Below are 22,931 nucleotides of genomic sequence, written 5' to 3' on the forward strand. Positions count from 1 at the left end.
GTTTAGACTAAGAATTAGTACATAAGTTTAATTATCTGTACGATGTTTTATGTCGAAGATGAAACAAATAATAAAAATTATTCAGCCAGCACAACATTGAAACAAATTGTTTCATAATAAAAAGATTACAAAATAACTCCTCCATGTTCACTTTACGAAGGGTTTTGATATTGCAAAAATTAAATTATATTCTATGAAAACTAACTCATGTAACGTTGAGAGGGGTGAGTGCCTTTTAGAATATATACTAACAAATAACATAGATATATGCAACCAAGGTAATAACCCCACCTTTAATAAACGCTATACGTGAGGAAGTCCTGGATATAACTATGACCAGCAACAAACTGTCAGACAATATGAAAAAATGGCATGTGTCTGATGAAATTTCACTATCAGATCACAAGCAATTTTTTTTCAATTACAGGAAACATTGGAAATTCGGAGCTACCCACAGTACCGTGAGGAGAATTCGACTCCGGGAAGGAATCGAATTGTGTCCTCCTTCCAAAACTGTAACCGTAATAATTGTATCCGTAAAAGCAAAGCAAAGTCTTGGTGCTACATTCCGATTCGGAACTTGACCTTCTGTTTACTATTCACAGACTTCGCAGCCAACCGTTAAGTGTACAGGACAATTGCGGGGCTAGCGCTACGATCCTACTGAGACTAACAGTCTCTCCAGAGTCAGGACTCGAACCTACGACGACTGGCTTGTTAGGCCAGCATCGTACCTCGAGACCAGCTGGAGAGTTCGTATTTGTTCTAAAAAGTATGTGGAAAATGCAGTTTTTGAGTCATTACGTGTTACTCCGCAAATCGATCCTGATCGACCATTCACGATTTCGCTAAAACTTTTCACAGTTGTTCCTTTTTTGACAATAAGGTCATTTTATAAAATCCGCTGTTCATGTTGACTCGCGACCAGGGCTCTACATTTTCAAAAAAAAAAAACAATGAAACTGGATATTTCGATTGGAACAGTTTTATTTTCACTTGATTCCTTTCGGCTGCTGTCATCGAATCACTTCTTTCTCTCTTTCCCGTCTGTTGTTCATCGGATCGTTTCAAATGAAACTGATCGCTATTTGAATTGACAAAGAGAGGGACTGAGAGAGAGACTCTTTCCTTTCCTTCAGCGTCTAAATTTAAATTAGCACCGCATCCCGTCGTTTGATGATGTGGGCCCTCTTCTTTTTATATTATACGTAAATGACATTTCCTTTCCTCTTAAGTCAATACATGTGCTTGTATATGCTGATGACATGAAGCTCTTTAAAGAAATAACCAATGCAGAAGACTTTGAAATATTCCAGAATGAAATTAATGTATTCTACACTTGGTGCAACAAAAGCCTATTACAACTCAACATTAAAAAATGTAATTCAATAGCCTTTAGCAGAAAAACAGTAACACCACCTACAAACATTTTCTTAGGAAACCAACCAGTAGAAAAATGCAAAATCGTAAGGGACCTAGGCGTAATTTTAGACTCCAAACTTACATTCATAGAACATAATAATACAATTATCAACAAAGCAAATAGTATGCTGGACTTTATAAAACGCTTCGGCCACAATTTTCAAGACCAAGAAAGCAAGAGCTTTCGAGTGGGTTTACGTGACTCACGAAGTGCTCAAAAATGATACATGAAGCTTCTCAATTGAAAACGACGGGTCAAAGAGTCACTATAACCTGATAACTGTCAATTGACACTGACTTTGTCAGGCTCTGCTTGCGACTGCTGTTTCAAAATGGCCTATCCAAAATGGAGACTGAAAGATACAAAAAAGCGGCTTGTAGGTTATTGAATTGCGGTGCTGAAAAATATACACACTGTAAATTTTTTTTTCTTGTTCAAAATTTTCCAAATTGTCACAAGTTATTAAATATTTCAAAAGGTACCTTTTTTTATTTGCAGATGACAAGATGTACTTCTATCTGTCAAGATTTGGTGATGGTAAAATGAAAAACAAAAAGTTATGAACGTTTAAGTATTATGACTTTTTTATTCGGAACCTTTTTTTACTTGTTTTTTTTTTCTAGCTACACATTACAATGTTGAAAATTTATCACTAAGAGCATGATATCAATCCAATGCGCTTGTACCATAATCAATCATTTTCATACTGGCCCTGTTGAAATTGGATATGCGTAACTCACCGACGCACCCTGTTATCGGAAGGTTACAAAAATAAAACTAACATACAAGGAAACCAATTTAATCAGTACGTGTTGATTTCAGCTCCAGGTTTTCTAAATCTAGATTTACTTGATATAAATACGTACTGTTCAAATTGGTTACCTTGTGCGTTAGTTTATTTTTATAACCTTTTATAACCTAATTTAGGTACTCTTTAAATCTTTAAATCACTCTGGAAATAATATGGGGCCCTGAAGAGATTCGAAATGATGTCTAGGGTCGATTCTGAGGCTTTTGGATTCTGAGCATCATCCCGATTACGGAAATATCCATATTGGGTTAGGCTACCAAAAATTGCCACCTTGGATTAAAAAATGGGGTCGATTTTTGACCTCTGTGCATCGTGTTGAGTGGTTTTCCGTAAAAATTGGTTCAATTTTCTCTATTAATTCTCAAGCTAATCAGAAGAGCAAGTTGAATCAAAACATCACAAAAACATTTCTCCAGGACTGGAATTCACCTCAGTGCAGACAGAATCACACAAATTTGTACACAACACATTCGCCATCAAACCATGTGTGTCACTTCCGATATTTTTTTGAGTTCTCTTATCTCCATTCACTCTGTCGCATTTCACCCACACCGAAAAAATTTGTCAATATGTTGCTACACCACACATTGTGCCTTTCTTTGGGTGTTGCTTGGGGCAATGATTATGGGATTTGACAAACGCATGCTTTGATTGATTGATTGATTTATTTCTGTTTGAAGGGACTTCAATCCCAAACGATCATTTGACGAATCTGCGATGCGATAATCTGACACATTTATATGTATGCTAATGTTGGTTTATGTTGTTTTTTTTCGGTTTTGGCCAACCAAAATCACTTTGGTTGACTCATTCGAAATAATTTTGAAACTAATTTTTAGTGCCGCTTAATGGGTTTTGTTTCATATCTAAAATTGGTTTCTTCTCGGAGATAGCCGCAAAATGTATCGTACATGAACAGTAGGGTGGCAATAGAAATCGACTTTTCGATTTACTTTTGAAAGTAGGGCTCTTTTAGTCTTCGAAAGAAAGTCCCCAAAATAAACTTCAACTTAATCTAATTTCGGTAGCACGCGCCTCGAAGCGGTCAAACCATTATTTTTTGACCGATGAAAAAATGCACAAGATAGTTCATAAATTTGTCGATTTAAAAAAATATTTTTGACGTCAAATGTCTTAAAAGTGCATGAAGCGTCGAAATCTGGTGTTATTCAAAAAAATTGACTTTCTTGGACTTGAAAATTCTTGAGCTGCGGCCAGCTGCGGAAGGAATGAAAAATTAGACCTTCGAAATTTATTTAGCAATAAACCTCAAAAATTTCGTCTTCTCGAAAAATGTTTTCATACAAAATTTCCGCTCAATCGGACTCCGGGAAGAGACGCTTCAAAGCGGTCAAAGTTTCACTTTTCGACTGAGCGAATGCGACGAAGGACAAATTTTTCCCAAACAAGTAATTACCACCCTAATGACCAGTATTAGTAGTGGGTGCATGTAGCGCTTTCATATGATTACCAGGACTGAAACATGTCTGGATGTGCGTAATTGAGAATCGTGTTTAAATGAATTCTCAAAAATGTACATGGCTCTTGTACATTAGTCTACTTCTCTCTCCTTTTCAACACTATCTTCCGAAATCCATTTCGAAATCCAAATCCAACACATTAAGCGCAATGAATGTGCGAAACACCCTCACATACAAAATTTGGTTGCTTGTCTTAATCTCGAGTTATGCAGAAATTTACATTTCATTAGCACGGGAGTCATGATTCTTCACGACGATCAATTCAGCAGTTTCAAGCCAATAATTCTCAAGCAAACAGACAAACTGTTCCATGTGTATGTGTTTAAATGTTTATTATATTATTTAAATAGATAAATAGGATGATAATTTTGTATTTGACTGAAACTGTGTGTTTGGAACGTTCGGACTCCAGTTTTTTCAAAGGGAGTATCAATTTTAGTAGATTAAAATGTGTGTTGAAAACTTTTCTAAAATCGTCTTGAGAGGGAGTCCTACATCGATTTGCATCACGAAAAAATGCTGTAATTTTCTACTACCGAGTTGACCAATATGTGTTGGGACGAAGAGGAAAACCTGATCACAAGCGGAAGGAGTCGTAAGAGCTGCCATTCAGGACGGAGTCGTAAGAGCTGCCATTCAGGACAGGCTAACGGCCCAGCCATGGGCGCAACTAAGGAAAATTTCTAGGGGGGGGGGGCTAGTTTTCATACACTTCATTTTGAAAAAATAGGAGAAAGGGTGTTACAGTGCGCCTATTCAAAAACGCATAAAATAGTGTCGTAACAGAAGACAAAATCCCTTAATCGGGAATAAATCTCCGAAGATGTATTGAATATCTTGACCATCTCTTTCAGCTGACACTGATTCGATATTGAGGCGAACTAGGTTTGGTGAACGGCTGGGCAGTGCGTACCAGCAGTACACCCGTGCTAGTCGGCATAAAATAGATCCAAGTGTGGTTCAAGGCATAATGTCATATTCTTAACTCCACGTGGAACCGACTGGAATACGAGCAACCATGAGAAGATTGGGGAACCGGTGGGAACTTGGTCGTATGCTGACAGGGAAGCGGTAGTTGTTCTCCTTGGAGAGCAGCTTGTCTGAGCGTCTGTTTTCCAGGATGGGGGCGGCTCGAACAGCAAATGATCCGAAGTGGACGGTGAACTTCGGATGCAGAGTCGTGCGATCAAGTGGCAGGCGTTCAGTGACACGTTGTGTTTGTTGAGATGAAAAGGCCGGTTCTACAACTACACCATCCTCAATGCCTACTGCCCTCTCGAAGGACGTCCCGATATAGAGAAAGAAACGTTCTACGCACAGCTGGGGAAACTCTACGATAGCTGCTCGCGTAGAGACATCAAGATCGTCATTGGGGACATGAACGCTCAGGTCGGTAGGGAAAACATATATAATCCGCTGATTAGCCCGCACAGCTTGCACACCGTCACGAACGACAACGGCCAGGGTTGCGTCAACTTCGCAGCTTCCCGCAGACTGGCAGTCCGAATAACCTGCTTTCCCCAAAGAGACATCCACGAAACCACCTGGAGATCACCTGACCAACGTACAACAAACCAAATTGACCATGTTCTCATCGACGGCTCTCTTTTCTCAGACATACAAACGTACGCACCAATTGTGGTGGGGGTATTGGCATGACCACTCCGATCGAGTCTAGTGCGACGAAGTAAAAAGTTGACGATGTAGCTGATACGACCGGTAGTTCTCTACGGAATCGATACATCAACGCTTCTGGCCTTAACGCTCTTGGAGTTTTCGAACAGAAGGTGCTGCGGGCTATCTATTGTGGAGTACAGACAGACGACGGATAATGGCGACAGTGCATGAACCATGAGCTGCACGCGCTGCTTGGAGAGAACCCCGTTGCACACCTGGCGAAAGTCAATAGGTTGCGGTATGTCGGTCGCGTCGTAAGGATGCCGGACGATGATCCTGTGAAATCACTTCTCTTCAGCAACCCTGTGGACTAGGGGGCGCAGCGTGCGCGATGGCTCGACCAGATCGAAAGAGACTTGCGGGTGATGAGACGTCTGAGGAACTGGCGAAACACAGCCCAAAACCGAGCAGCATGGCAACAACTCCTTGATACAGCACGAGCCACCACGGCACTCGTCCTATTAGTAAGGAAAGTAAGAGAGCTAGGTTTGAGAATCGATCCTGGGCACAGTACTAGTTCTCAGCCAATGAATGATGGCTTCTCAATTTGTGTTGATTTTGATGCTCTGATAGGAAGTATGGGATGTATTTATATTGACTACAATTATTCTCTGGGAAATTCTAGGGGGGGGCTTAAAACTTGCTAGGAGGGGCTGTAGCCCCCCTTAGCCCCCCCCGTAGTTGCGCCCATGGGCCCAGCTCCATACACAGGGCAACGAGGCACTAGCAACGCCACCTACAAAATCTTCTGTCAGACTCTGCTCCACTGACTTTTTTCTCTAACAAAAGGATTCGTAGGCAGGATCAAGCGGACTTCACGCAAGCACGCGTCACTACGGATCCAAATCTTTATTCTTAGGAATCCTTCAGAAATGCCGGGAGTACACTGCGTCGAAAACCAACTATATAGAAGAGAGAGTTACTAGAGAAACCAACATGTTCCTCGGACGGTGATCATGGAAGGCGATGAACTTGAAATGATAGAAGAGTTCATATATCAGGGATCTCTGGTTACTCGTGGTGCTTCAACAGAGGAAGCAGACGCTTCTGTAGACACTCCTTGAGGTAGACTTTCCCATTTACAGTCCCGGTAGGCACGAACGGTACACTCCATTTGCCACATGAAATGGCTAGTCAAATCATGTATTTCTTGACAAACTTGGAAAGTTCCTTACTTCCTCCGGAACATTAATCTTGTAATGGGTAGTGAGGAACAGTAGGCCCGGAAGCAGCTGGAAATCCGCCTTTACAGAAGTTTTATCGTCCATGATGAGACAATGAGGCTTTGTCACCATCTGGGTGTATGGTTTCCCACCGTATTTTACCGTTCGTCGCGGATCCTTCTGCTTTTTGTAAGCATGCCGTTCCTCCCGGTCCTTGGCCAAAAAATTAGACAGATTCAACTTTTTGGCCACATCCCTAACCGACACACTTGTGATCCTAATCACCAGTAGAACATTCATTTTGACCGCATTTCTTTTTCCGTTCGATGCTCAGAGTTTCGCAGTATTGTTTATTCACACAATTCCCCGTTGACTACAGAATTTCAAGATGTTTGCCGAAGTTTCGATGAGAGGGTTGAGGATTTTCCAGGTGGATGCACTAAATCAATTTAAGACGTTGCTTTTCTGGTGACGCTCTTTTTCCAATCATCAAAACCCGGACAGTGATAAAAATACAGTGTAAATTTTTACACTTAAAATAAATCCTCGAATTTCTTTGAAAATTTCTCATAATGGACTAATTTTTTCCTTTACCTATATAATGGACCAATAGTGTCTGCAACTTTTATCTGCTGCTCGAGAGAGACTACCAACTAGCAATGGTACAGTTATAAAATTGGCACAGAAGTTTTACATTGAAGCCAAGACTTAAATTGTGCTGTAAATTCAACAGCAAATTATAAAAATTAAAAACTAACAAAACCTTCCCAACAGCCCTTGAAACATATGCTAAAATTCAGGACTCGCTGGAATACCACCGAAACGATAATCAAGTGATTTCTTGAGGTATGGTAAGAAATCAACGTCTCGAGATATCTCTTCAATGCGTTTCACCTAATTAGACCGGATTTGGAGGCCCCAGGTCACCGTGATGCAGATTTGTGCATCGCTGAAGCGACTCTTTCCTTTACCAAACTAAAGGAATTAGATACTCTGTTCTTTGAACAACGTTTTTTGTACGTCTCCAATATTCTAACTACAAAATCTCACAAATTGATGCGGTGTAGAAAAATAATGTCTTCCCTTTGTTCAAAATTTTTGTCACTTAAAACCCAATTATGAAAAGATAAATAATTGACAATGACCGGCGATTCTCTCACAGTGCAGTGGAGCGTGGAAACAAGATTCTCAAACGGTGATAAATTTTCCTGAATCTTCAGCCGTCATCAGCGCCGCCGTCGGCATCATTAGCCGATTTGTATTTGTCGAAGCCAAAAATGGCAACGAGTGAGTGGAAAAGCGTGAAGCAGTTGCCCTGTGGTGTACGGCTATTCCTCTTCTAGTCAGTAGGCCACCACTCTCCCGCACCGCCCCAGCCACAGATCATGGAGATGATAGATTGTTGTCGTGCTGGTGGCGGTAAATCTGTAAATAATTAGCCGTCAAATGTGTAAAACGGTTGACAGGAGGCGGCTCATGTTTCAACTGCTTAAAGAAGCGCTCACTGTATTGTGCGGTTGGGCTGAAGATAATGTAGTTTAATTTGCACTATAAAATCCAGAATCCTGCGGTAACTGTTAATTGATTCTATTTGCCATCTGTCAAAAACAGATGATCATTTATATCCGTTCTCGTGTACCACAGAAACGAAAGTTTAATGTATATATTAATCTTACGCTCTGGAAAAGTTTGGCCAAAGTTAGATAGTTGACTTTCAATCATGCCGACAGTAGAGAAGACATCGTCTCATGTTTTAATTAAAACGCCACATGATGGCACTCATTCTGGCAAACTTACGACATGAACGTGACTACTCGAACCAATGTCACCGACAATATGTTGCAAGTGACTAACATGTGTATTCCGTCTCCTGCCTTCAGCCCCTTCCAAGGCGGTCACCAAAATGGTGCAATCAAAGAAACATGCAACATTACAACGAAAACGACAACGAAGATGAAACTCTCCGCTAGTCTAGTCAATCGATTAAGATGAGGCTCTGAGGACTTGCGTCTCGCACCACCCCGAAAACAGCTCATAAACCACGGCTGCACCAACAAGTAAACGGTATGTCGGCCTGCCAGATCCAATCGATTTACCCCTAGCCCGCACCCCACACAACCCGCAGATTTAATTAGTAACGGAAGACATCCACCCGTCATATCCAATATCCGCAGCCCCACAGCCGATGATAATTGCTGCTGTGCGGTTATTGATCCTGTCTCGCCGGAACATTCTGGTCAGGACACTTGGCAGTATACGCAGCATGTGGATGAGCTTCAACTAACTAATGGGCTCGCAGCAGCCGCATACGGAAGAAAACTTAATCACGATTGTGGGTTAACATCATCTGTGGGACCGCACAACCGGTGGAAAGGAAGATGTTACTGCTGTTGTTGGCATTGTTGTGACACGGTCTTCTTCGGGACAATTTGATGGAGAATGGTGCCGGAGATTCGATTAGGAAAATACAATTTCCGATTGTGGGACAGGAAGTAAGCTAAAAGGCATGCGAACCAGCTGGAACGGAAATTGAGTGAAATGTTGTCATTCGGGAGAATATGTTATTAGTGGCAAGTAATACAAGACGTGCGGAAAATTAAACGAGCAGCAAAATACCTGCTAGAGCAGCACTTTAGTTGGAGGAAATTTGAGGTGCGTATCAGATTAACGCTCAGTGGCCTTACCTGAAAATAGAAGAAAAAAAAAAAACATCGATAAATATTCATATTATTCAAGCGTGACAGAAACAATTATGTGGGAATGCTTCCCAAAACTACATTCACTATCATTTTGTTCGAACAGAACAGATGTGCGTGTCGGATGAAATATTAAATCAATGCCTTTTACAAATTCCACTACCCGAACCTTGCCACCTTTCGCGGGAGATCCCCATCGGACTGTTCGAGCTCAGAGCGGGTGAAGATTTCGTGACGGAACATCATCAGTCAAAATGATTGCACGAATCCCATGTGCCACCAGCCTTGTCGAACGAATAAATTTTCGTATCGAGTGGTGAATCGAAACCAAGCAGCAATCGATGGCATGATTTCCTCAATACAACGTGAAGAAAATTTGCCCACAAAAAACTCGAGTGAAAACGAAACCTGAAAAATCCCAGAGCTTGATTTGGAAGATAAAAAAAATATATAGGATATCATTTTACCACCGGATTGTTACACTGATTCGCTGATAAATTTAAGGCCGTAAAAGCAATCAAGAGCGTGAAATGAAAAAGATTTTTTTCATTTGCTTACAAAAGTTTTAAAGTTTGTTTCAAAATACCAAGAAATAGCAATCCGAAAGTGTGCACAATTCGGATAAAAACTATAGTCAATCATTCATATATCTTCAGATTTGTATACGTTTACACATAGAAGGTTTTGTCCTAGAACTCAAACTAAAAAAATGAAAATGATTATAGCCTTTTTCACCAATCTTGTAATTTTTGTTGCCCTAGCAAAGATAACGTTTTCAGAGACATTTTCCCGTAACCAAACGTAGAAGCGGCGTACCCGCCTTATGACGCATTTCTGCATTTACCAGGGGGACCGAAGTTCACAGAAAATGTTAATCAGCTATAATCTTTTTAGGACAACTTTTTTCGCTTCCATCGACCAGTATACTAGTAATTCAAGTTAGATGATTATTTGAGATTAATTTCGCCATCTTCAACGTACAACAAAGCAACAGTAGCTTCAGCATTTGAATAGAAAGATAAGGTGCCGGCAACGTTCATACGGTAGGTTAGGGAAGGGAGAAAGGAAGTGTGAGAATCGTTCCTATCAGAAACCGAATTAACCACTGCATCTCCAGCGACTCTTATGGAAAGGAAGGTACATATTTGTCACCGTGCTAAGTGACGGATTTTTATAGTTTTTACCTTTTCCACCATGTTACTACTAATACTACTACTACTGCTCTTCTTTACCGTCGTCAATTACTCCAGTCAAGTATTTACAATTTATATTTTCTGGAGAGGTATTCATTGAACTGTGTGTCTGTCCTACTTTTTTTGTTGATTGCTTCGCGAGTGAAGATTCAAAGTGGGGAGATGGGGAGAAGCCTGGTTATAAACTCATACGTGTCCCTCTGACATCGAACGGTCTGAATCTACTAACATTCGAACTCGTGACCATCCGCTTGTCAAAGTGCACTTTATAATTTTAAGGCTGCACAAAAAAACAGTAGTAAAACGACAAAATAAAAAAACTAAAAACCGAAAAGCCTGCACCAAAAATAGAATATCAAAAGTCGAAAACCATCTCAATCAAACGTCGAAAACTAAAAACTCTATAAATAATCACGAAAAACATGACAAAAACCAAAAATTGAATAGAGAATAAAAAACGAACGTCAACAGAACAAGATTAGAAGCAAAAAAGTAAGAAGTGAGAAGTAAGAAGAAAGAAATAAGAAAAAAGAAGTAAAAAGAAAGAAGTAAGAAGAAAGAAGTAAGAAGAAAGAAATAAGAAGAAAGAAGTAAGAAGAAAAAAGTAAGAAGAAAGAAGTAAGAAGCAAAAAGCAAGGAGGAAGAAGTAAGCAGTAATAAGTAAGAAGTAGGAAGTAGGAAGTAAGAAGTTAGAAGTAAGAAGTAAGAAGTAAGAAGTAAGAAGTAAGAAGTAAGAAGTAAGAAGTAAGAAGTAAGAAGTAAGAAGTAAGAAGTAAGAAGTAAGAATTAAGAAGTAAGAAGTAAGAAGTAAGAAGTAAGAAGTAAGAAGTAAGAAGTAAGAATTAAGAAGTAAGAAGTAAGAAGTAAGAAGTAAATAGTAAAAAGTAAAAAGTAAAAAGTAAAAAGTGAAAAGTGAAAAGTGAATAGTAACAAGTAAAAAGTGAAAAGTAAAAAGTTAAAAGTTAAAAGTTAAAAGTCAAAAGTTAAAAGTAAAAAGTCAAAAGTCAAAAGTCAAAAGTAAAAAGTAAAAAGTAAAAAGTAAAAAGTAAAAAGTAAAAAGTAAAAAGTAAAAAGTAAAAAGTAAAAAGTAAAAAGTAAAAAGTAAAAATTAAAAAATAAAAAGTAAAAAGTAAAAAGTAAAAAGTAAAAAGTAAAAAGTAAAAAGTAAAAAGTAAAAAGTAAAAAGTAAAAAGTTAAAAGTAAAAGTAAAAAGTTAAAAGTAAAAAGTAAAAAAACAAAAGTAAAAAGTAAAAAGTAAAAAGTAAAAAGTAAAAAGTAAAAAGTAAAAAGTAATAAGTAAAAAGTAAAAAGTAAAAAGTAAAAAGTAAAAAGTAAAAGTAAAAAGTAAAAAGTAAAAAGTAAAAAGTAAAAAGTAAAAAGTAAAAAGTAAAAAGTAAAAAGTAAAAAGTAAAAAGTAAAAAGTAAAAAGTAAAAAGTAAAAAGTAAAAAGTAAAAAGTAAAAAGTAAAAAGTAAAAAGTAAAAAGTAAAAAGTAAAAAGTAAAAAGTAAACAGTAAAAAGTAAAAAGTAAAAAGTAAAAAGTAAACAGTAAACAGTAAAAAGTAAAAAGTAAAAAGTAAAAGTAAAAAGTAAAAAGTAAGAAGTAAAAAGTAAAAAGTAAAAAGTAAAAAGTAAAAAGTAAAGAGTAAAAAGTAAAAAGTAAAAAGTAAAAGGAAAAAGTAAAAAGTAAAAAGTAAAAAGTAAAAAGTAAAAAGTAAAAAGTAAGAAGTAAAAAGTAAAAAGTAAAAAGTAAAAAGTAAAAAGTAAAAAGTAAAAAGTAAAAAGTTAAAAGTAAAAGTAAAAAGTAAAAAGTAAAAAGTAAAAAGTAAAAAAACAAAAGTAAAAAGTAAAAAGTAAAAAGTAAAAAGTAAAAAGTAAAAAGTAAAAAGTAAAAAGTAAAAAGTAAAAAGTAAAAAGTAAAAAGTAAAAAGTAAAAATTAAAAAGTAAAAAGTAAAAAGTAAAAAGTAAAAAGTAAAAAGTAAAAAGTAAAAAGTAAAAAGTAAAAAGTAAAAAGTAAAAAGTGAAAAGTAAAAAGTAAAAAGTAAAAAGTAAAAAGTAAAAAGTGAAAAGTAAAAGTAAAAAGTAAAAAGTAAGAAGTAAAAAGTAATAAGTAAAAAGTAAAAAGTAAAAAGTAAAAAGTAAAAAGTAAAAAGTAAAAAGTAAAAAGTTAAAAGTTAAAAGTAAACAGTAAAAAGTAAAATGTAGAAGTAAAAAGTAAAAAGTAAGAAGTAAAAAGTAAAAAGTAAAAAGTAAAAAGTAAAAAGTAAAAAGTAAAAAGTAAAAAGTGAAAAGTAAAAAGTAAAAAGTAAAAAGTAAAAAGTAAAAAGTAAAAAGTAAAAGTAAAAAGTAAAAAGTAAAAAGTAAAAAGTAAAAAGTAAAAAGTAAAAAGTAAAAAGTAAAAAGTAAAAAGTAAAGAGCAAATAGTAAAAAGTAAAAAGTAAAAAGTAAAAAGTAAAAAGTAAAGAGTAAAGAATAAAAAGTAAAAAGTAAAAAGTAAAAAGTAAAAAGTAAAAAGTTGAAAGTAAAAAGTAAAAAGTAAAAAGTAAAAAGTAAAAAGTAAACAGTAAAAAGTAAAAATAAACAGTAAAAAGTACAAAGTAAAAAGTAAAAAGTAAAAAGTAAAAAGTAAAAAGTAAAAAGTAAAAAGTAAAAAGTAAAAAGTAAAAAGTAAAAAGTAAAAAGTAAAAATAAAAAGTAAAAAGTAAAAAGTAAAAAGTAAAAAGTAAAAAGTAAAAAGTAAAAAGTAAAAAGTAAAAAGTAAAAAGTAAAAAGTAAAAAGTAAAAAGTAAAAAGTAAAAAGTAAAAAGTAAAAGTAAAAAGTAAAAAGTAAAAAGTAAAAAGTAAAAAGTAAAAAGTAAAAAGTAAAAAGTAAAAAGTAAACAGTAAAAAGTAAACAGTAAAAAGTAAAAAGTAAAAAGTAAAAAGTAAAAAGTAAAAAGTAAAAAGTAAAAAGTAAAAAGTAAAAAGTAAAAAGTAAAAAGTAAAAAGTAAAAAGTAAAAAGTAAAAAGTAAAAAGTAAAAAGTAAAAAGTAAAAAGTAAAAAGTAAAAAGTAAAAAGTAAAAAGTAAAAAGTAAAAAGTAAAAAGTAAAAAGTAAAAAGTAAAAAGTAAAAAGTAAAAAGTAAAAAGTAAAAAGTAAAAAGTAAAAAGTAAAAAGTAAAAAGTAAAAAGTAAAAAGTAAAAAGTAAAAAGTAAAAAGTAAAAAGTGAAAAGTAAAAAGTAAAAAGTAAAAAGTAAAAAGTAAAAAGTAAAAAGTAAAAGTAAAAAGTAAAAAGTAAAAAGTAAAAAGTAAAAAGTAAAAAGTGAAAAGTAAAAAGTAAAAAGTAAAAAGTAAAAAGTAAAAAGTAAAAAGTAAAAAGTAAAAAGTCAAAAGTAAACTGTAAAAAGTAAACAGTAAAAAGTAAAAAGTAAAAAGTAAAAAGTAAAAAGTAAAAAGTAAGAAGTAAGAAGTAAAAAGTAAAAAGTAAAAAGTAAAAAGTAAAAAGTAAAAAGTAAAAAGTAAAAAGTAAAAAGTAAAAAGTAAAAAGTAAAAAGTAAAAGTAAAAAGTAAAAAGTGAAAAGTAAAAAGTAAAAAGTAAAAAGTAAAAAGTAAAAAGTAAAAAGTAAAAAGTAAAAAGTAAAAAGTAAAAAGTAAAAAGTAAAAAGTAAAAAGTAAAAAGTAAAAGTAAAAAGTAAAAAGTAAAAAGTAAAAAGTAAAAAGTAAAAAGTAAAAAGTAAAAAGTCAAAAGTAAACTGTAAAAAGTAAACAGTAAAAAGTAAAAAGTAAAAAGTAAAAAGTAAAAAGTAAAAAGTAAAAAGTAAGAAGTAAAAAGTAAAAAGTAAAAAGTAAAAAGTAAAAAGTAAAAAGTAAAAAGTAAAAAGTAAAAAGTAAAAAGTAAAAAGTAAAAAGTAAAAAGTAGAAAAGTAAAAAGTAAAAAGTAAAAAGTAAAAAGTAAAAAGTAAAAAGTAAAAGTAAAAAGTAAAAAGTAAAAAGTAAAAAGTAAAAAGTAAAAAGTAAAAAGTAAAAAGTAAAAAGTAAAAAGTAAAGAGCAAATAGTAAAAAGTAAAAAGTAAAAAGTAAAAAGTAAAAAGTAAAGAGTAAAGAATAAAAAGTAAAAAGTAAAAAGTAAAAAGTAAAAAGTAAAAAGTTGAAAGTAAAAAGTAAAAAGTAAAAAGTAAAAAGTAAAAAGTAAACAGTAAAAAGTAAAAATAAACAGTAAAAAGTACAAAGTAAAAAGTAAAAAGTAAAAAGTAAAAAGTAAAAAGTAAAAAGTAAAAAGTAAAAAGTAAAAAGTAAAAAGTAAAAAGTAAAAAGTAAAAAGTAAAAAGTAAAAATAAAAAGTAAAAAGTAAAAAGTAAAAAGTAAAAAGTAAAAAGTAAAAAGTAAAAAGTAAAAAGTAAAAAGTAAAAAGTAAAAAGTAAAAAGTAAAAAGTAAAAAGTAAAAAGTAAAAAGTAAAAGTAAAAAGTAAAAAGTAAAAAGTAAAAAGTAAAAAGTAAAAAGTAAAAAGTAAAAAGTAAAAAGTAAACAGTAAAAAGTAAACAGTAAAAAGTAAAAAGTAAAAAGTAAAAAGTAAAAAGTAAAAAGTAAAAAGTAAAAAGTAAAAAGTAAAAAGTAAAAAGTAAAAAGTAAAAAGTAAAAAGTAAAAAGTAAAAAGTAAAAAGTAAAAAGTAAAAAGTAAAAAGTAAAAAGTAAAAAGTAAAAAGTAAAAAGTAAAAAGTAAAAGTAAAAAGTAAAAAGTAAAAAGTAAAAAGTAAAAAGTAAAAAGTAAAAAGTAAAAAGTAAAAAGTAAAAAGTAAAAAGTAAAAAGTAACAAGTAAAAAGTAAAAAGTAAAAGTAAGTAAAAAGTAAAAAGTAAAAAGTTGAAAGTAAAAACTAAAAAGTAAAAAGTAAAAAGTAAAAAGTAAAAAGTAAACAGTAAAAAGTAAACAGTAAAAAGTAAAAAGTAAAAAGTAAAAAGTAAAAAGTAAAAAGTAAAAAGTAAAAAGTAAAAAGTAAAAAGTAAAAAGTAAAAAGTAAAAAGTAAAAAGTAAAAAGTAAAAAGTAAAAAGTAAAAAGTAAAAAGTAAAAAGTAAAAAGTAACAAGTAAAAAGTAAAAAGTAAAAAGTAAAAAGTAAAAAGTAAAAAGTTGAAAGTAAAAAGTAAAAAGTAAAAAGTAAAAAGTAAAAAGTAAACAGTAAAAAGTAAAAATAAACAGTAAAAAGTACAAAGTAAAAAGTAAAAAGTAAAAAGTAAAAAGTAAAAAGTAAAAAGTAAAAAGTAAAAAGTAAAAAGTAAAAAGTAAAAATTAAAAACTAAAAAGTAAAAAGTAAAAAGTAAAAAGTAAAAAGTAAAAAGTAAAAAGTAAAAAGTAAAAAGTAAAAAGTAAAAAGTAAAAAGTAAAAAGTAAAAAGTAAAAAGTAAAAAGTAAAAAGTAAGAAGTAAAAAGTAAAAAGTAAAAAGTAAAAAGTAAAAAGTAAAAAGTAAAAAGTAAAAAGTAAAAAGTAAAAAGTAAAAAGTAATAAGTAAAAAGTAAAAAGTAAAAAGTAAAAAGTAAAAAGTAAACAGTAAACAGTAAAAAGTAAAAAGTAAAAAGTAAAAGTAAAAAGTAAAAAGTAAGAAGTAACAAGTAATAAGTAAAAAGTAAAAAGTAAAAAGTAAAAAGTAAAAAGTAAAAAGTAAAAAGTAAAAAGTAAAAAGTAAAAATTAAAAATAAAAAGTAAAAAGTTAAAAGTAAAAAGTAAAAAGTAAAAAGTAAAAAGTAAAAAGTAAAAAGTAAAAAGTAAAAAGTAAAAAGTAAAAAGTAAAAAGTAAAAAGTAAAAAGTAAAAAGTAAAAAGTAAAAAGTTGAAAGTAAAAAGTAAAAAGTAAAAAGTAAAAAGTAAAAAGTAAACAGTAAAAAGTAAAAAGTAAACAGTAAAAAGTAAAAATAAACAGTAAAAAGTAAAAAGTAAAAAGTAAAAAGTAAAAAGTAAAAAGTAAACAGTAAAAAGTAAAAAGTAAAAAGTAAAAATAAAAAGTAAAAAGTAAAAAGTAAAAAGTAAAAAGTAAAAAGTAAAAAGTAAAAAGTAAAAAGTAAAAAGTAAAAAGTAAAAAGTAAAAAGTAAAAAGTAAAAAGTAAAAAGTAAAAAGTAAAAGTAAAAAGTAAAAAGTAAAAAGTAAAAAGTAAAAAGTAAAAAGTAAAAAGTAAAAAGTAAAAAGTAAACAGTAAAAAGTAAACAGTAAAAAGTAAAAAGTAAAAAGTAAAAGTAAAAAGTAAAAAGTAAAAAGTAAAAAGTAAAAAGTAAAAAGTAAAAAGTAAAAAGTAAAAAGTAAAAAGTAAAAAGTAAAAAGTAAAAAGTAAAAAGTAAAAAGTAAAAAGTAAAAAGTAAAAAGTAAAAAGTAAAAAGTAAAAAGTAAAAAGTAAAAAGTAAAAGGTAAAAAGTAAAAAGTAAAAAGTAAAAAGTAAAAAGTAAAAAGTAAAAAGTAAAAAGTAACAAGTAAAAAGTAAAAAGTAAAAAGTAAAAAGTAAAAAGTAAAAAGTTGAAAGTAAAAACTAAAAAGTAAAAAGTAAAAAGTAAAAAGTAAAAAGTAAACAGTAAAAAGTAAACAGTAAAAAGTAAAAAGTAAAAAGTAAAAAGTAAAAAGTAAAAAGTAAAAAGTAAAAAGTAAAAAGTAAAAAGTAAAAAGTAAAAAGTAAAAAGTAAAAAGTAAAAAGTAAAAAGTAAAAAGTAAAAAGTAAAAAGTAAAAAGTAAAAAGTAACAAGTAAAAAGTAAAAAGTAAAAAGTAAAAAGTAAAAAGTAAAAAGTTGAAAGTAAAAAGTAAAAAGTAAAAAGTAAAAAGTAAAAAGTAAACAGTAAAAAGTAAAAATAAACAGTAAAAAGTACAAAGTAAAAAGTAAAAAGTAAAAAGTAAAAAGTAAAAAGTAAAAAGTAAAAAGTAAAAAGTAAAAAGTAAAAAGTAAAAATTAAAAACTAAAAAGTAAAAAGTAAAAAGTAAAAAGTAAAAAGTAAAAAGTAAAAAGTAAAAAGTAAAAAGTAAAAAGTAAAAAGTAAAAAGTAAAAAGTAAAAAGTAAAAAGTAAGAAGTAAAAAGTAAAAAGTAAAAAGTAAAAAGTAAAAAGTAAAAAGTAAAAAGTAAAAAGTAAAAAGTAAAAAGTAAAAAGTAAAAAGTAATAAGTAAAAAGTAAAAAGTAAAAAGTAAAAAGTAAAAAGTAAACAGTAAACAGTAAAAAGTAAAAAGTAAAAAGTAAAAGTAAAAAGTAACAAGTAATAAGTAAAAAGTAAAAAGTAAAAAGTAAAAAGTAAAAAGTAAAAAGTAAAAAGTAAAAAGTAAAAATTAAAAAATAAAAAGTAAAAAGTTAAAAGTAAAATGTAAAAAGTAAAAAGTAAAAAGTAAAAAGTAAAAAGTAAAAAGTAAAAAGTAAAAAGTAAAAAGTAAAAAGTAAAAAGTAAAAAGTAAAAAGTAAAAAGTAAAAAGTAAAAAGTTGAAAGTAAAAAGTAAAAAGTAAAAAGTAAAAAGTAAAAAGTAAACAGTAAAAAGTAAAAAGTAAACAGTAAAAAGTAAAAAGTAAAAAGTAAAAAGTAAAAAGTAAAAAGTAAAAAGTAAAAAGTAAAAAGTAAAAAGTAAAAAGTAAAAAGTAAAAAGTAAAAAGTAAAAAGTAAAAAGTAAAAAGTAAAAAGTAAAAAGTAAAAAGTAAAAAGTTGAAAGTAAAAAGTAAAAAGTAAAAAGTAACAAGTAAAAAGTAAAAAGTAAAAAGTAAAAAGTAAAAAGTAAAAAGTTGAAAGTAAAAACTAAAAAGTAAAAAGTAAAAAGTAAAAAGTAAAAAGTAAACAGTAAAAAGTAAACAGTAAAAAGTAAAAAGTAAAAAGTAAAAAGTAAAAAGTAAAAAGTAAAAAGTAAAAAGTAAAAAGTAAAAAGTAAAAAGTAAAAAGTAAAAAGTAAAAAGTAAAAAGTAAAAAGTAAAAAGTAAAAAGTAAAAAGTAAAAAGTAAAAAGTAACAAGTAAAAAGTAAAAAGTAAAAAGTAAAAAGTAAAAAGTAAAAAGTTGAAAGTAAAAAGTAAAAAGTAAAAAGTAAAAAGTAAAAAGTAAACAGTAAAAAGTAAAAATAAACAGTAAAAAGTACAAAGTAAAAAGTAAAAAGTAAAAAGTAAAAAGTAAAAAGTAAAAAGTAAAAAGTAAAAAGTAAAAAGTAAAAAGTAAAAATTAAAAACTAAAAAGTAAAAAGTAAAAAGTAAAAAGTAAAAAGTAAAAAGTAAAAAGTAAAAAGTAAAAAGTAAAAAGTAAAAAGTAAAAAGTAAAAAGTAAAAAGTAAAAAGTAAAAAGTAAAAAGTAAGAAGTAAAAAGTAAAAAGTAAAAAGTAAAAAGTAAAAAGTAAAAAGTAAAAAGTAAAAAGTAAAAAGTAAAAAGTAAAAAGTAATAAGTAAAAAGTAAAAAGTAAAAAGTAAAAAGTAAAAAGTAAACAGTAAACAGTAAAAAGTAAAAAGTAAAAAGTAAAAGTAAAAAGTAAAAAGTAAGAAGTAACAAGTAATAAGTAAAAAGTAAAAAGTAAAAAGTAAAAAGTAAAAAGTAAAAAGTAAAAAGTAAAAAGTAAAAAGTAAAAATTAAAAAATAAAAAGTAAAAAGTTAAAAGTAAAAAGTAAAAAGTAAAAAGTAAAAAGTAAAAAGTAAAAAGTAAAAAGTAAAAAGTAAAAAGTAAAAAGTAAAAAGTAAAAAGTAAAAAGTAAAAAGTAAAAAGTAAAAAGTTGAAAGTAAAAAGTAAAAAGTAAAAAGTAAAAAGTAAAAAGTAAACAGTAAAAAGTAAAAAGTAAACAGTAAAAAGTAAAAATAAACAGTAAAAAGTAAAAAGTAAAAAGTAAAAAGTAAAAAGTAAAAAGTAAACAGTAAAAAGTAAAAAGTAAAAAGTAAAAATAAAAAGTAAAAAGTAAAAAGTAAAAAGTAAAAAGTAAAAAGTAAAAAGTAAAAAGTAAAAAGTAAAAAGTAAAAAGTAAAAAGTAAAAAGTAAAAAGTAAAAAGTAAAAAGTAAAAAGTAAAAGTAAAAAGTAAAAAGTAAAAAGTAAAAAGTAAAAAGTAAAAAGTAAAAAGTAAAAAGTAAAAAGTAAACAGTAAAAAGTAAACAGTAAAAAGTAAAAAGTAAAAAGTAAAAAGTAAAAAGTAAAAAGTAAAAAGTAAAAAGTAAAAAGTAAAAAGTAAAAAGTAAAAAGTAAAAAGTAAAAAGTAAAAAGTAAAAAGTAAAAAGTAAAAAGTAAAAAGTAAAAAGTAAAAAGTAAAAAGTAAAAAGTAAAAAGTAAAAAGTAAAAAGTAAAAAGTAAAAGGTAAAAAGTAAAAAGTAAAAAGTAAAAAGTAAAAAGTAAAAAGTAAAAAGTAAAAAGTAACAAGTAAAAAGTAAAAAGTAAAAAGTAAAAAGTAAAAAGTTGAAAGTAAAAACTAAAAAGTAAAAAGTAAAAAGTAAAAAGTAAAAAGTAAACAGTAAAAAGTAAACAGTAAAAAGTAAAAAGTAAAAAGTAAAAAGTAAAAAGTAAAAAGTAAAAAGTAAAAAGTAAAAAGTAAAAAGTAAAAAGTAAAAAGTAAAAAGTAAAAAGTAAAAAGTAAAAAGTAAAAAGTAAAAAGTAAAAAGTAAAAAGTAAAAAGTAACAAGTAAAAAGTAAAAAGTAAAAAGTAAAAAGTAAAAAGTAAAAAGTTGAAAGTAAAAAGTAAAAAGTAAAAAGTAAAAAGTAAAAAGTAAACAGTAAAAAGTAAAAATAAACAGTAAAAAGTACAAAGTAAAAAGTAAAAAGTAAAAAGTAAAAAGTAAAAAGTAAAAAGTAAAAAGTAAAAAGTAAAAAGTAAAAAGTAAAAATTAAAAACTAAAAAGTAAAAAGTAAAAAGTAAAAAGTAAAAAGTAAAAAGTAAAAAGTAAAAAGTAAAAAGTAAAAAGTAAAAAGTAAAAAGTAAAAAGTAAAAAGTAAAAAGTAAGAAGTAAAAAGTAAAAAGTAAAAAGTAAAAAGTAAAAAGTAAAAAGTAAAAAGTAAAAAGTAAAAAGTAAAAAGTAAAAAGTAAAAAGTAATAAGTAAAAAGTAAAAAGTAAAAAGTAAAAAGTAAAAAGTAAACAGTAAACAGTAAAAAGTAAAAAGTAAAAAGTAAAAGTAAAAAGTAACAAGTAATAAGTAAAAAGTAAAAAGTAAAAAGTAAAAAGTAAAAAGTAAAAAGTAAAAAGTAAAAAGTAAAAATTAAAAAATAAAAAGTAAAAAGTTAAAAGTAAAATGTAAAAAGTAAAAAGTAAAAAGTAAAAAGTAAAAAGTAAAAAGTAAAAAGTAAAAAGTAAAAAGTAAAAAGTAAAAAGTAAAAAGTAAAAAGTAAAAAGTAAAAAGTAAAAAGTTGAAAGTAAAAAGTAAAAAGTAAAAAGTAAAAAGTAAAAAGTAAACAGTAAAAAGTAAAAAGTAAACAGTAAAAAGTAAAAAGTAAAAAGTAAAAAGTAAAAAGTAAAAAGTAAAAAGTAAAAAGTAAAAAGTAAAAAGTAAAAAGTAAAAAGTAAAAAGTAAAAAGTAAAAAGTAAAAAGTAAAAAGTAAAAAGTAAAAAGTAAAAAGTAAAAAGTTGAAAGTAAAAAGTAAAAAGTAAAAAGTAAAAAGTAAAAAGTAAACAGTAAAAAGTAAAAAGTAAACAGTAAAAAGTAAAAAGTAAAAAGTAAAAAGTAAAAAGTAAAAAGTAAAAAGTAAAAAGTAAAAAGTAAAAAGTAAAAAGTAAAAAGTAAAAAGTAAAAAGTAAAAAGTAAAAATAAAAAGTAAAAAGTAAAAAGTAAAAAGTGAAAAGTAAGAAGTAAAAAGTAAAAAGTAAAAAGTAAAAAGTAAAAAGTAAAAAGTTGAAAGTAAAAAGTAAAAAGTAAAAAGTAAAAAGTAAAAAGTAAACAGTAAAAAGTAAAAAGTAAACAGTAAAAAGTAAAAAGTAAAAAGTAAAAAGTAAAAAGTAAAAAGTAAAAAGTAAAAAGTAAAAAGTAAAAAGTAAAAAGTAAAAAGTAAAAAGTAAAAAGTAAAAAGTAAAAAGTAAAAAGTAAAAAGTAAAAAGTAAAAAGTAAAAAGTTGAAAGTAAAAAGTAAAAAGTAAAAAGTAAAAAGTAAAAAGTAAACAGTAAAAAGTAAAATGTAAACAGTAAAAAGTAAAAAGTAAAAAGTAAAAAGTAAAAAGTAAAAAGTAAAAAGTAAAAAGTAAAAGGTAAAGAGTAAAAAGTAAAAAGTAAAAAGTAAAAAGTAAAAATAAAAAGTAAAAAGTAAAAAGTAAAAAGTGAAAAGTAAAAAGTAAAAAGTAAAAAGTAAAAAGTAAAAAGTAAAAGTAAAAAGTAAAAAGTAAGAAGTAAAAAGTAATAAGTAAAAAGTAAAAAGTAAAAAGTAAAAAGTAAAAAGTAAAAAGTAAAAAGCAAAAAGTAAAAAGTAAAAAGTAAAAAGTAAAAAGTAAAAAGTTAAAAGTAAACAGTAAAAAGTAACATGTAGAAGTAAAAAGTAAAAAGTAAGAAGTAAAAAGTAAAAAGTAAAAAGTAAAAAGTAAAAAGTAAAAAGTAAAAAGTAAAAAGTAAAAAGTGAAAAGTAAAAAGTAAAAAGTAAAAAGTAAAAAGTAAAAAGTAAAAAGTAAAAGTAAAAAGTAAAAAGTAAAAAGTAAAAAGTAAAAAGTAAAAAGTGAAAAGTAAAAAGTAAAAAGTAAAAAGTAAAAAGTAAAAAGTAAAAAGTAAAAAGTAAAAAGTCAAAAGTAAACTGTAAAAAGTAAACAGTAAAAAGTAAAAAGTAAAAAGTAAAAAGTAAAAAGTAAAAAGTAAGAAGTAAGAAGTAAAAAGTAAAAAGTAAAAAGTAAAAAGTAAAAAGTAAAAAGTAAAAAGTAAAAAGTAAAAAGTAAAAAGTAAAAAGTAAAAAGTAAAAAGTAAAAAGTAAAAAGTGAAAAGTAAAAAGTAAAAAGTAAAAAGTAAAAAGTAAAAAGTAAAAAGTAAAAGTAAAAAGTAAAAAGTAAAAAGTAAAAAGTAAAAAGTAAAAAGTGAAAAGTAAAAAGTAAAAAGTAAAAAGTAAAAAGTAAAAAGTAAAAAGTAAAAAGTAAAAAGTAAAAAGTCAAAAGTAAACTGTAAAAAGTAAACAGTAAAAAGTAAAAAGTAAAAAGTAAAAAGTAAAAAGTAAAAAGTAAGAAGTAAGAAGTAAAAAGTAAAAAGTAAAAAGTAAAAAGTAAAAAGTAAAAAGTAAAAAGTAAAAAGTAAAAAGTAAAAAGTAAAAAGTAAAAAGTAAAAAGTAAAAAGTAAAAATTAAAAAGTAAAAAGTAAAAAGTAAAAAGTAAAAAGTAAAAAGTAAAAAGTAAAAAGTAAAAAGTAAAAAGTAAAAAGTAAAAAGTGAAAAGTAAAAAGTAAAAAGTAAAAAGTAAAAAGTAAAAAGTGAAAAGTAAAAGTAAAAAGTAAAAAGTAAGAAGTAAAAAGTAATAAGTAAAAAGTAAAAAGTAAAAAGTAAAAAGTAAAAAGTAAAAAGTAAAAAGTAAAAAGTTAAAAGTTAAAAGTAAACAGTAAAAAGTAAAATGTAGAAGTAAAAAGTAAAAAGTAAGAAGTAAAAAG

At 27.7% G+C, this 22,931-nt stretch overlaps 1 protein-coding gene across 5 annotated transcripts in view; it reads right to left on the minus strand.

Annotated features, from left to right (window-relative positions):
* LOC129720664 (insulin-like growth factor-binding protein complex acid labile subunit) overlaps window positions 1-22,931 on the minus strand; it is a 615,650-nt gene that overhangs the window by 531,132 nt on the left and 61,587 nt on the right. Inside the window, exon 2 of one of the 5 annotated variants that reach the window (XM_055672184.1) lies at window positions 9,172-9,239. The exons of the other annotated variants lie outside the window; for them this stretch is intronic. The gene's annotated coding sequence lies outside the window, so the exon portion shown is untranslated. The remainder of the gene's footprint in view (window positions 1-9,171; window positions 9,240-22,931) is intronic. 5 annotated transcript variants of the gene reach the window in all.

The sequence above is a fragment of the Wyeomyia smithii genome, chromosome 2 (genome assembly GCF_029784165.1).
Source record: "Wyeomyia smithii strain HCP4-BCI-WySm-NY-G18 chromosome 2, ASM2978416v1, whole genome shotgun sequence".
In the NCBI taxonomy this organism is placed as follows: Eukaryota; Metazoa; Arthropoda; class Insecta; order Diptera; family Culicidae; genus Wyeomyia; species Wyeomyia smithii.